The sequence below is a fragment of the Ovis canadensis genome, chromosome 3, assembly GCF_042477335.2.
Source record: "Ovis canadensis isolate MfBH-ARS-UI-01 breed Bighorn chromosome 3, ARS-UI_OviCan_v2, whole genome shotgun sequence".
NCBI classification, from domain to species: domain Eukaryota; kingdom Metazoa; phylum Chordata; class Mammalia; order Artiodactyla; family Bovidae; genus Ovis; species Ovis canadensis.
The window spans coordinates 215,097,235-215,110,083 of NC_091247.1; the positions used below are offsets into that span (position 1 = coordinate 215,097,235).

At 42.6% G+C, this 12,849-nt stretch overlaps 1 pseudogene; it reads left to right on the top strand.

The window, feature by feature from the left end:
- The first annotated feature begins 454 nt into the window (after positions 1-454).
- LOC138436432 (small ribosomal subunit protein eS28-like) lies at positions 455-1,400 on the top strand (annotated as a pseudogene).
- The last annotated feature ends 11,449 nt before the right edge of the window (positions 1,401-12,849 follow it).

Below are 12,849 nucleotides of genomic sequence, written 5' to 3' on the forward strand. Positions count from 1 at the left end.
ACTGGAGTGGGTTGCCAGTTCCTCCTCCAGGGCATCCTCTCTACCCAGAAACTGAACCCACATCTCTTGCATCTCCTACATCGGCAGGTGTATTCTTTATCACTGTGCCACCTGGGAAGACCATAAAGTTTTTAATAAATGCCTATTAGAGAGGGCTTCCCAGGTGGCACTAGTGGTGAACAACCTGCCTGCCAGCGCAGGAGATGTAAAGGACATGGGTTCCATCCCTGGGTCAGGAGGATCCCCTGGAAAAGGAAATGGCAACCCACTCCAGTATTCTTGCCAGGAAAATCCGTTGGATAGAGGAGCCTGGTAGTCGCAAGGAGTTGGACACAACTGAAGCGACTTAGCACCCCTAGCAGCCTAGAAAGATGGAGTAACAGAGATCAGATGGACCCTCCCGCCTGAACCAGACAAACCATAGCAGCAACAAAAGCATCAAATATGTGAAACAATGGTGTTTGAGACATTGGCCCTCAGGTACTGAAGACAATGATTCCTGAGAGACTGAATCCTATGATTGTCTCAGCTTAACTGCCTTGAGAGAGATTCAAAGCTGACGTGCTAGGAGAAACCCAGGTAGGGCTCAGCAGACTCCTTGAGTTGAAGATACAAAGCCACAAGCGCACAGAACTTAGTGTCAGAGAGGAATCAGCCACACACAGAGAACTCCAGAAGATCCTTACAAATATTCACCCACAGGAGAGGAAATTACTGAAGGATGGAGGAAAAAAGCCTTCTGAGATGATTAGAGGTAATAGCACCCTGAATGTGTGTGTGCTAAGTCGCTCAATCGGGTCCAGCTCTTTGTGATACTATGGACTGTAGCCCACCAGGCTCCTCTATCCATGGGATTCTCCAGGCAAGAATGATGGAGTGAGTTGTCACACCCTCCTCCAGGTGATCTTTCCCACTCAGGGATTGAACTCAGGTCTCCCACACTGCAGAAAGATACTTTACTGTCTGAGCCACCAGGGAAGACCCAATAATACCCTACCAAAAAGCACTTGAAAACATATTCAACACCACTAATTATTAGAGCAATGAAACTCAACACTACAATGAGGTATCACTTCACATTGGTCAGAATGGCCACCACCAAAAAAATCTCCAAACAATAGCTCTCCGGCCAATCACCACCATACTGCCACCACAGACACAAGCTGTGTGCAGCCCGTTAAGCTTGCCAGGGTCACCAAGGTACTGGGCAGGACTGGTTTGCAGAGACAGTCAAGTTGGTGCATGTAGAATTCACGGACGAGGTGAGCAACTCCATCATTCGAAGTATGAAAGGCCCCATGCGTTAGGGCAACGTGCTCACTCTACTGGAGTCAGAGCAAGAGGCTCAGAGGCTGCGCTGGACTTGTGGCTCCATTCTGGATGTCTGGTTGACCACTTAGCCCATGAGGATGATCTGCTATTAATAAATCATTTATATTGTATGTTTAAAAAAAAATCCACAAACAATAAATGCTGAAGAAGGTGTGGGAAAAAGGGAACTCTCCTACACTGTTGGTGGCAGTGTAAAATGACACGGTCGCTATGAAGAACAGAATGGAGGTTCCTTTAAAAACTAAAATTAGAGGCAACATGCACGCATGCCAAGTCACTTCAGTCATATTCAACTCTTTGCGACCCTATGGACTATAGCCAGCCAGGTCCCTCTGTCCAGGGGATGCTGCAGGCAAGAATGCTGGAGCAGGGTGCCATGCCCTCCTCCAGGGATCTTCCCCACCCAAGGATCGAACCCACATCTCTTACGTCTCCTGCATTGGCAGGCAGGTTCTTTACCCCTAGTGCCACCTGGGAAACCCAACCAAACTGGAAAACCTCCAAACGTATGGGGCATTAGGTAGGGTGGGTCAATTCAGTCACTCAGTCATGTCCGAATCTTTGTGACCCCATGGACTGCAGCATGCCAGGCCTTCCTGTCCATCACCAACTACCAGAGTTTACTCAAATTCATGCCCATTGAGTTAGTGAGACCATCCAACCATCTCATCCTCTGTCGTCCCCTTCTCCTCCCGCCTTCAGTCTTTCTCAGCATCAGGGTCTTTTCAAATAAGCCAGCTCTTCGCATCAGGTTGCCAAAGTATTGAAGCTTCAGCTTCAACATCAGTCCTTCCAATGAATATTCAGGACTAATATCCTTTAGGATGGACTGATTTGATCTCCCTGAAGTCCAACATCACAGTTCAAAAGCATCAATTCTTCAGTGCTCAGTTTTCTTTATAGTACAACCCTCACATCTATATTTGACTGCTGGGAAAACCATAGCTTTGATTAGATGGAACTTTATCGGCAAAGTAATGTCTCTGCTTTTGAATATGCTGTCTAGGTTGGTCATAACTTTTCTTCCGAGGAGTAAGCATCTTTTCATTTCATGGCTGCAGTCACCATCTGCAGTGATTTTGGAGATCAAAAAAATAGTCTCTCACTGTTTCCATTGCTTACCCATCTATTTGCCATGAAGTGATGGGACCAGATGCCATGATCTTCATTTTCTGAATGTTGAGCTTTAAGCCAACTTTTTCACGCTCCTCTTTCACTTTCATCAAGAGGCTTTTTAGTTCTTCACTTTCTGCCATAGGGTGGTGTCATCTGCATATCTGAGGTTATTGATATTTCTCCTGGCAATTTTGATACCAGCTTGTGTTTCATCCAGTCCAGCATTTCTCATGATGTCCTCTGCATATAAGTTAAATAAGCAGGGTGACAATATTCAGCCTTGACCTACCCCTTTCCCAATTCGGAATCAGTCTGTTGTTCCATGTCCAGTTCTAACTGTTGCTTCTTGACCTGCATACAGATTTCTCAGGAGACAGGTAAGGTGGTCTGGTATTCCCATCTGTTTAAGAATTTTCCACAGTTTATTGTGATCCACACAGTCAAAGGCTTTAGCATAGTCAATAAAGCAGATTTGGATGTTTTTATGGAACTCTCTTGCTTTCTTGATGATCCAACGGATGTTGGCATTTTGATCTCTGGTTCCTCTCCCTTTTCTAAATCCAGCTTGAGCATCTGGACATTTTTGGTTCACGTATTGCTGAAGCCTGGCTTGGAGACTTCTGAGCATTACTTTGCTGGTGTGTGAGATGAGTGCAATTGTGCGGTAGTTTGAGCATTCTTTGGCATTGCCTTTCTTTGGGATTGGAATGAAAACTAACATTTTCCAGTCCTGTGGCCACTGCTGAGTTTTCCAAATTTGCTGACATATTGAGTGCAGCACTTTCACAACGTCATCTTTTAGGATTTGGAAGAGCTCAGCTGGAATTCCATTACCTCCACTAGTTTTGTTCATAGTAATACTTCCTAAGGCCCACTTGACTTCGCATTCCAGGATGTCTGGCTCTAGGTGAGTGATCACACCATCGTGGTTATCTAGGTCATGGAGATCTTTTTTGTATAGTTCTTCTATGTATTCTTGCCACCTCTTCTTAACGTCTTCTGCTTCTGTTAGGTTCATGCCATTACTGTCCTTTATTGTGCCCATCTTTGCATGAAGTATTCCCTTGGTATCTCTAATTTTCTTGAAGAGATCTCTAGTCTTTCCCATTCTATTGTTTTCCTCTAGTAGAAGGGTCTTATCTCGTAGCAGGGAACAGTGGGCCATAGATTAAATGCTGCTCTGGTCCCAGCTAATAAATGTTAAAAGCAAGACTCAAAATGTTTCCAAGTAACTGAGTCCGAGTTCAAAGCTCAAAAATAGTTATAGAATTACAAAAATATCCCACACTCAACAAGATAAAATTCACAGTCTGACAGCCAATCAAAGAATATGAAATATTCAAAAAAGCAGGAAAATACGATCCATAACAAGGGGAAAAATCCACCAAAACCAAGCCAGAACTGATACAGATGTAAGAATTAGCAGACTCATTAAAATGATTGTTCTAATGATATGGTTATAACTGTCAAAAAGTTACAAACATGTCTATGAGACTCCCTAGGAGAGATGTTAAGTCAGCTGATGTGTAGATTTGGAGTTGACACAAAAGGTCTGAGCTAAAAATGTAAACTTCAGAGTCATTGGTAGGTATATGGATGTGTGTTTAAAGCCACAGCATGGACGAGGCCACCAAAGGAGTGAAGCAGGATAGAGAAGAGAAAAAATCAAGATCAATGAGTATGCCCTGAGACACACCATCAAAAGCCTGGGAGAACAGGAAAAATCAGCCAAGCATGCTCAGAAATAGCGGCTGCTGTGGAGTGAGTCTGTGTCTCTCCCTCAAAATTTATATGTTGAAGCCTTAACTTCTAACATCATGGTATTTGGAGGTAATATAACCCAAAAAGGAAACCGGCTGCTCAAAAGCCAATAAAGAGGCCAGGTTGTGATGGAAAGGAAAGTTTGCTTTATTTTGGATACCAGCAGCTAGTGGGAATAAGATGCTTGGATGGCATTACCACTCAATGGACATGAGTTTGAGCAAACTCTGGGAGATACTGAAGGACAGGGAAGCCTGGCGTGCTGCAGTCTATGGGGTTGCAAAGAGTCAGACATGACTGAGTGACTGAACCATCAGTGGGGATTGTCCAAAGGACAGGAGTTGGCCTTTGGACAGGCTGGCAATCAGTGGGCTAGAGCTTTCACAGGCTGAGGGAGGGGGCAACATGCAGAAATAGCACAGTCAGCTCTGACAGTCATCTGGAAATTAGTCACTGGTGATCTGAGCAGCATCACCTCGATTAAGTACACTTATTTTTCAATTCCAAGGTCGGTTTGTTCTCATTTCCTTAAGGCCAATTCTTTGAATTGTGGCAGTTTATACCATGGCCAAAGTCAGGTCATCCTGCAGTTAACTTCTCCACCTGGGGTTTCAGTATCTATAAGGCAGCTCACAGGATATGGCTCAGAATATTATCCATAGCCCTTGAGAAGGAACTAGAGGTCCTTGACCGTGTCTAAACTCTTTAGTTAATGTCTAAACTCTTATTATTTGGCCTCCTTTGACTGTTTTCCTTTGTTCCTGCATGTTCTCACTTCTCTGGTTAAACTTATTCTTTGGCTAAAGTTTTTCCACAGACAGAAGGCAAACCGAGCCAAAGTTTCTTCTTCTATAAAATGGGGGTAATAATAAAAGTAACTCATACAAGTCTTATACAATAGTATCGTTTGCAATCTCATGTGAATATTAAAGAATCACAAGCATAAAAAAGAATGAAATAATGCCATTTGCAGCAACACGGATGGTCCTAGAGACTGTCATACTCAGTGAAGTAAGTCAGAAAAAGACAAATACCATGATGTCACTTATATGTGGACTCTAATATATGACACGAGTGAACTTAGCTATGAAACAGGAACAGACTCACAGACACAGAGAACAGACTTGCGCTTGCCAAGGGGTCAGGGTGTGGGAGAGGGAAGGACTGGGAGCTTGGGATTAGCAGATACAAACTATTAAATATGTAGGATGGGTGAACAACAAGGTCCCACTGTACGGCACAGGGAACTGTATTCAATGTCCTGTGATAGGATATAACGGAAAGGAATATGAAAAAGAATACAGATATGTACAACTGAATCACTTGGCTGTACAGCGTATGCCAATACATTGTTTAATCAGTATTAAAGAGTTAAATGAGATAATACAAGAGACAGGCTTAAGGCAGCATCAGGCACACTGTGAGCTGTGCTGGGGAGGGGTCCTATAGTGTCTTACTGCCTTGATATACACAATCGGAAGGCAGGATCCTTCTTCATGACTATGATCTTAGAATCACACTTTTTCAGTCAGCCTGGTGGAATGCAACATAGATTACTACTATCATTAAAGGCATTTCTAGAGAGTTGAAGCATAAGAAAGCTGAGCACCAAAGAATTGATGCTTTTGAACTGTGATGTTGGAGAAGACTCTTGAGACTACCTTCAATGCAAGGAGATCAAACCAGTCAATCCTAAAGGAAATCAGTCCTTTATGAATGAATATTCATTGGAAGGACTGATGTTGAAACTGAAGTTCCAATACTTTGACCACCTGATGGGAAGAACTGACTCATTGAAAAAGACCCTGATGCTAGGAAAGATCGAAGAAAGGAAGAGAAGGGATGAGATGGCTGGATGGCATCACTGACTCGATGGACATGAGTTTGAGCAAGCTCCAGGAGTTGGTGTTGGACAGGGAAGCCTGGTGTGCTGCAGTCCATGGGGTCACAAAGAGTCAGTCATAACTGAGCGACTGAACTGAACTGAAGGCAATTTTGCATCCCCACTCTCAAGTAATCTCTCCATCTCTGCTCATCAAAATGAGTTCAGTTCAGTTCAGTTCAGTCACTCAGTCGTGTCCTATTCTTTGCGACCCCATGAATCGCAGCATGCCAGGCCTCCCTGTCCATCACCAACTCCCGGAGTTCACTCAGACTCACGTCCATCGAGTCAGTGATGCCGTCCAGCCATCTCATCCTTTGTCGTCCCCTTCTTCTCCTGCCCCTAGTCCCTCCCAGCATCACAGTCTTTTCCAATAAGTCAGCTCTTCACATGAGGTGGCCAAAGTACTGGAGTTTCAGCTTTAGCATCATTACTTCCAAAGAAATCCCAGGGTTGATTTCCTTCAGAATGGACTGGTTGGATCTCCTTGCAGTCCAAGGGACTCTCAAGAGTCTTCTCCAACACCACAGTTCAAAAGCATCAATTCTTCAGCACTCAGCCTTCTTCACAGCCTAACTCTCACATCCATACATGACCACAGGAAAAACAATAGCCTTGACTAGACGGACCTTAGTCAGCAAAGTAATGTCTCTGCTTCTGAATATGCTATCTAGGTTGGTCATAACTTTTCTTCCAAGGAGCAAGTGTCTTTTAATTTCATGGCTGCAGTTACCATCTGCAGTGATTTTGGAGCCCCAAAAAATAAAGTCTGACACTGTTTCCACTGTTTCCCCATCTATTTCCCATGAAGTGATGGGACCAGATGCCATGATCTTCATTTTCTGAATGTTGAGCTTTAAGCCAACTTTTTCACTCTCCTCTTTCACTTTCATCAAGAGGCTTTTTAGCTCCTCTTCACTTTCTGCCATAAGGGTGGTGTCATCTGCATATCTGAGGTTATTGATATTTCTCCTGGCAATCTTGATTCTAGCTTGTGCTTCTTCCAGTCCAGCGTTTCTCATGATGTACTCTTCATATAAGTTAAATAAGCAGGGTGACAATATACAGCCTTGATGTACTCCTTTCCCGATTTGGAACCAGTCTGTTGTTCCATGTTCAGTTCTAACTGTTGCTTCCTGACGTGCATACAGGTTTCTCAAGAGGCAGGTTAGGTGGTCTGGTATTCCCATCTTTCAGAATTTTCCACAGTTTATTGTGATCCACACAGTCAAAGGCTTTGGCATAGTCAATAAAGCAGAAATAGATGTTTTTCTGGAACTCTCTTGCTTTTTCCATGATCCAGTGGATGTTGGCAATTTGATCTCTGGTTCCTCTGCCTTTTCTAAAACCAGCTTGAACATCTGGAAGTTCTCAGTTCACGTATTGCTGAAGCCTGGCTTGTAGAATTTTGAGCATTACTTTACTAGCATGTGAGATGAGCGCAATTGCGCGGTAGTTTGAGCATTCTTTGGCATTGCCTTTCTTTGGGATTGGAATGAAAACTGACCTTTTCCAGTTCTGTGGCCACTGCTGAGTTTTCCAAATTTGCTGGCATATTGAGTGCAGCACTTTCACAGCATCATCTTTCAGGATTTGAAAGAGCTCAACTGGAATTCCATCACCTCCACTAGCTTTGTTCATAGTGATGCTTTCTAAGGCCCACTTGACTTCACATTCCAGGATGTCTGGCTCTAGATGAGTGATCACACCATCGTGATTATCTGAGTCGTGAAGATCTTTGTACAGTTCTGTGTATTCTTGCCACCACCATATCTATTCACACTGAAGGATAAAAGATGATAATGAGAACAGCATAAGATGCCAAAGCAAGCAGCCAAGTTCAAGAAAAGGAGACTGGAAAGGGTCAGGACCATCTAAGACACACTGAGACAATTTCATAAATTTCTGGGGGGAAATTCTACATTAAATTATGTCACAAGTATTAATATACACACACACACACACACACACACACACACACATGCCCAAGCAGATATAAAGTTCACCTAGGTTGAAACTGTGTGCTCAGTTGGTCTGTCGTGTCCAACACTTTGCAACTCTTTGGACTGTAGCCGTGCAGGCGCTCCTGTTGTCCATTCAGGCAAGAATAATGGAATGGGTTGCCATTTCCTCTGCCAGGGGATCTTCCCAACCCAGGGATTGAATCTGCGTCTCCTGCGTCTCCCACACTGCAGGCAGATATTTCACCTATGAGCCATTGGGGAAGCCCAGGTCCACCTTAGTTAATTAATTTTTCCAAAATCTCAATCAGAATACCTCTGTCCAGCCTCTTGGGTTCAGCCCTTTTCCATTCTCACCACTTCGGCTTGGCTCCATGTAAAGACCAGATTCTCTCTCTTTGCTTCCAGTGATCCCAGAATTGTATTTCTTTTATCCTGAGTTTGTCTCCACTGTTTAATAAGGCACTTTTCTTGCTTTTATCCCTGGCTCCTGTGAATTTTTATTCTAACCAACCTCTTTTTTTTCCATTGGAAACCTTAAGTTCTTCTTGCTTCCTGTGCAAGAGAGATGAAGAAAACATTTTCATTTTACCCATGAGTAGAGAGTACCCAGACAAACCTGAGCATACTGTGCCAAAAATATATCAAAGTCTGTCCCAAGCAGAGAAGACAAAGGAGAATGCTAAACATAAAGGAAGACAGATTGAAAACAGCCTATCTGGAGGTCAGACAGAATACAGTGGTTAAAATTAGGATTAGCGCCTTGCTGGGCTGTTGTTGGTATTCTATGTCATTTGTATTCCTTTGTAGTACAAGAGGCTTTTCAAACAGAAGCTGCACCTCCAAGAAAGAAGACCACTAGGCAACAAAAGCAAAAATAAACAAGTGGGACTACATCAAACTAAAAAGCTTCTGCTCAGGAAGGAAACCATCTTCAAAATGAAAAGGCAACCAACATGATGGGAGAAAATAATCTGAAACTGCTTCTCTGATGATTGGTCAATATCCAACATACACAAGGAACTCCTATGACTCAATAGCCAAATAAAAAGGAAATAACCCAATTCAAAAATGAGCAAAGGACCTGAGCAGACCTTCCCCAAGGAAGCTGTATGACAGTGGCCAATGGGTATGTGAAAAAATGCTCAGCATCACTAATAATTAAGGAGATACAAATTGAAGCCACAGTGAGGGAACTTCCTGGTGGTCCAGTGGTTAGCACTCTGCGCTTTCACTGCCAAGGGCGTAGGTTCAATCCCTGGTCAGAGAACTAAGATCCCACAAGCCTCACAGCACATCCAAAAGAAAAATGCATACACACACAAAATGAAATATCACTTCATATCTGTTAGGATGGCTATTATCAAAAACACAAGAGATATCAAATACTGACAAGGATATGGAGAAAAGGGAATCCTTGTACATTGTTTTTGAGAATGTAAATTGATACAGCTGCTATTAAAACAGTATGGAGGTTTCTCAAGAAATCAAAAATAGATCTACTGTGGGATCCATCAATTCCACTTCTGGGTGTTTTTCCAAAAGAAATGAGATGATTATCCCAAAAAGACATCTGTATCTCCATATTCATTGCAGCATTACTCACAATAGCCAAGACTTGGAAATAACCTAAGTGTCAATCAACAGATGGATGGATCAAGAAAAAATAGTGTGTGAGTGTGTGTGTGTGTGTAGACACAATATATATAATATTATTCAGCCTTAAAAAAAAAGAGGAGGGGGGAAATCCTGTCATTTGAAACAATATGGGTGAAACTGGAGGAGGTTACCTTAAGTGAAATAAGCCAGAGAAAGGCAATACTGCATGACATCACGTATGTGTCAAATCTTTTTGAAAAAGTTAAACTCATAGGAAGAGAAAGTAAAAAAGTTGTCACCCTGGGTTGAGGCATAGGGGAAATAGCGAGTGATCAATACAAGGGTATAAATGATAGTTATAAGATAAATAAGGTCTGAGGATATAATGTGTAACATGGTGGCTATAATTGATAACAATATATTGTATCACTGAAATTGGCCAAGAGAGTAGAGCTTCAATGTTCCCACAAAACAAAAAAGAATTAAGGAGAAATACGTGAGTTGAGGGCTTCCCTGGTGGCTCAGACAGTAAAGAACACACCAGTGCAGGAGATGCAAGAGATGCAGGTTTGATCCCTGGGTTGGGAAGATCCCCTGGAGAAGGGAATGGCAACCAGCTCCAGTATTCTCGCCTGGAAAATCCCATGGACAGAGGGGCCTGGTGGGCTATAGTCCATGAGGTCACAAAGAAATGGACACAACTGAGCAAGTAATACACACACACACACGTGAGGTGAGAGGTGTGTGAATTAACTGGATAGAAGATATCCTTTCACAATACATATGCAGGTCAAATCATCACATTGTACACTTTAATTATCTTACAATTTATTTGTGAGCTACACCTGAAAATAGCTGAAAAGAAGTTTTCTCATATTTTTAAATCTAAAAAAGAAAAAGGATGCATATTCAAAAAGTTAAAAAGTCACATTTTCACAGAATTTTTTCTGATAGAAATCAAAGTAAAGGCAATTTATAGAATCCCAAAATCCCACCAGATCCTTCTGGTCCAGTTTCAACCAGGGTCTTTCCCAGAGAGTCCTCTTGGCCTCTGGTTGACATCTTTTTTCCCAGGCGTGAGGCGCGGACCCACCAGTCCTTTTTCTTTTCTTCTGACCAAAGAAATGTGACGGTTCACCTGCTTTTTGAAAAGTTGTCTTTCCTTGAGCTTCAGATGAAGCACACACATTCTCAAGTGACTTGCAAGGCTGTATGACTGATTTAAACCACAGTGAACAGTTTTCCAGCCCTTCTAGGCCTTGGCAAGGAGCCCTTCCCAGCTCTAAAGTTTCTCTGATGATAACTCACTTAGAACCCTTCCCTGCCACTCACCAGGGAAATTGTCTGATAATACAGCTAATGATGAGAAAAACAACCCATCTTGTTGTCTCAGGCAGCAGCAACAAGCAAATCTTCACCAATATCTCGGCCAATCAGTGACAACAGAACCCAGATAGACTGAAGACTCTCGTTGGTAGAGATAGACTTCTTTTCTCTGTTATTTGTCAGATTCCAGGTTAATTTTTTTTCTATTCCTCCAGTTATTAAGAAGAAGGAAAATGTCTACATCACAAGCATATTTCTTAATCTTAATATTTTTGCGATTCTTTTTTTTTTTTTTTTTTCCTAGAAGATTCTCCCTTCTCCTGTCCAAAGCACTGTAGTCCAGGGTTCACAGTCAACTCCATGGCACATGGAATGACAGGTGGTGGTCAGGAGGGAAAGGTAGTTGGCAGGTATACAGTTAAGGAGTAACATAAATGGCTTTATGCTCCATGCTTACTTGGATAAGATCCTTCCAGAAGCTTCCTATCATAACTCCCCTTTGGTTCTTCAGACCTTTCGATTAACGTTCTATTTACTTCACCATGTTTTAATACAGTCTAAGGTCAGCTGTGGAATTTGGCCCTTTTGGTCTGTGGGAGATCGAAGTCCTTTCTTGACAGGCCACATATACACCCCTTTTGGCTTCTGATTTAAAAAAAAAAAATGGATTCCTGAAAGCCACGTGTCACATCAAACAGACCAGAGTCCCCTTGAACTCTTAATCTCAGGCCATGGCTTCTGTAAGACACCTCATCTGGGGCAATGGCCACCCCAAGATAGCTCTCCTGTCCTCAGTTTAAAAAGTACTAATCTCTGGGTAGAAAAGCTTATGGTTACTGAAGGGGGGAAGGGGTGGGAGGAATAAATGAGGAGTTTGGGATTAGCAGATTTCAAACTTTTATATACAGGGTAGATATAAAAAACAAGGTCCCACTATATAGCACAGGGAACTATATTCAATATCCTATAATAAACTGTACTGGAAAACAGTATTGTGGAAAAGTTGGCTTAAAACTCAACATTCAGAAAATTAAGATAATGGCATCTGGTCCCATCACTTCATGACAAACAGATAGGGAAACAATGGAAACAGTCAGACTTTATTTGGGGGGGGGGGCTCCAAAATCACTGCAGATGGTGACTGCAACTATGAAATTAAAAGACACTTGCTCCTTGGAAGAAAAGTTATGACCAACTTAGACAGCATATTAAAAAGCAGAGACACTACTTTGCCAATAAAAATCCGTCTAGTCAAAGCTATGGTGTTTCCAGTGGTCATGTATGGATATGAGTTCAGTTCAGTTCAGTTCTGTCGCTCAGTGCTGTCTGACTCTTTGTGACCCATGGACTGCAGCATGCCAGGCCTCCCTGTCCATCACCAACTACTGGAGTTTACTCAAATTCATGCCCATTGAGTTAGTTACTCAAATTCATGCCCATTGATCCAACCATCTCATCCTCTGTCATCCCCTTCTCCTCCCACATTCAGTCTTTCCCAGATTCAGGGTCTTTTCAAATGAGTCAGCTCTTCGCATCAGGTTGCCAAAGTATTGAAGTTTCAGCTTCAACATCAGTCCTTTCAATGAATATTCAGGACTGATCTCCTTCAGAATGGACTGGTTGGATCTCCTTGCAGTCCAAGGGACTCTCAAGAGTCTTCTCCAACACCACAGTTCAAAAGCATCAATTCTTTGGCGCTCAGCTTTCTTCACAGTCCAACTCTTACATCCATACATGATCACTGGAAAAACCATAGCCTTGACTAGACGGACCTTTGTTGGCAAAGTAATGTCTCTGCTGTTTAATATGCTATCTAGGTTGGTCATAGCTTTTCTTCCAAGGAGCAAGCATCTTTTAATTTCATGGCTGCAA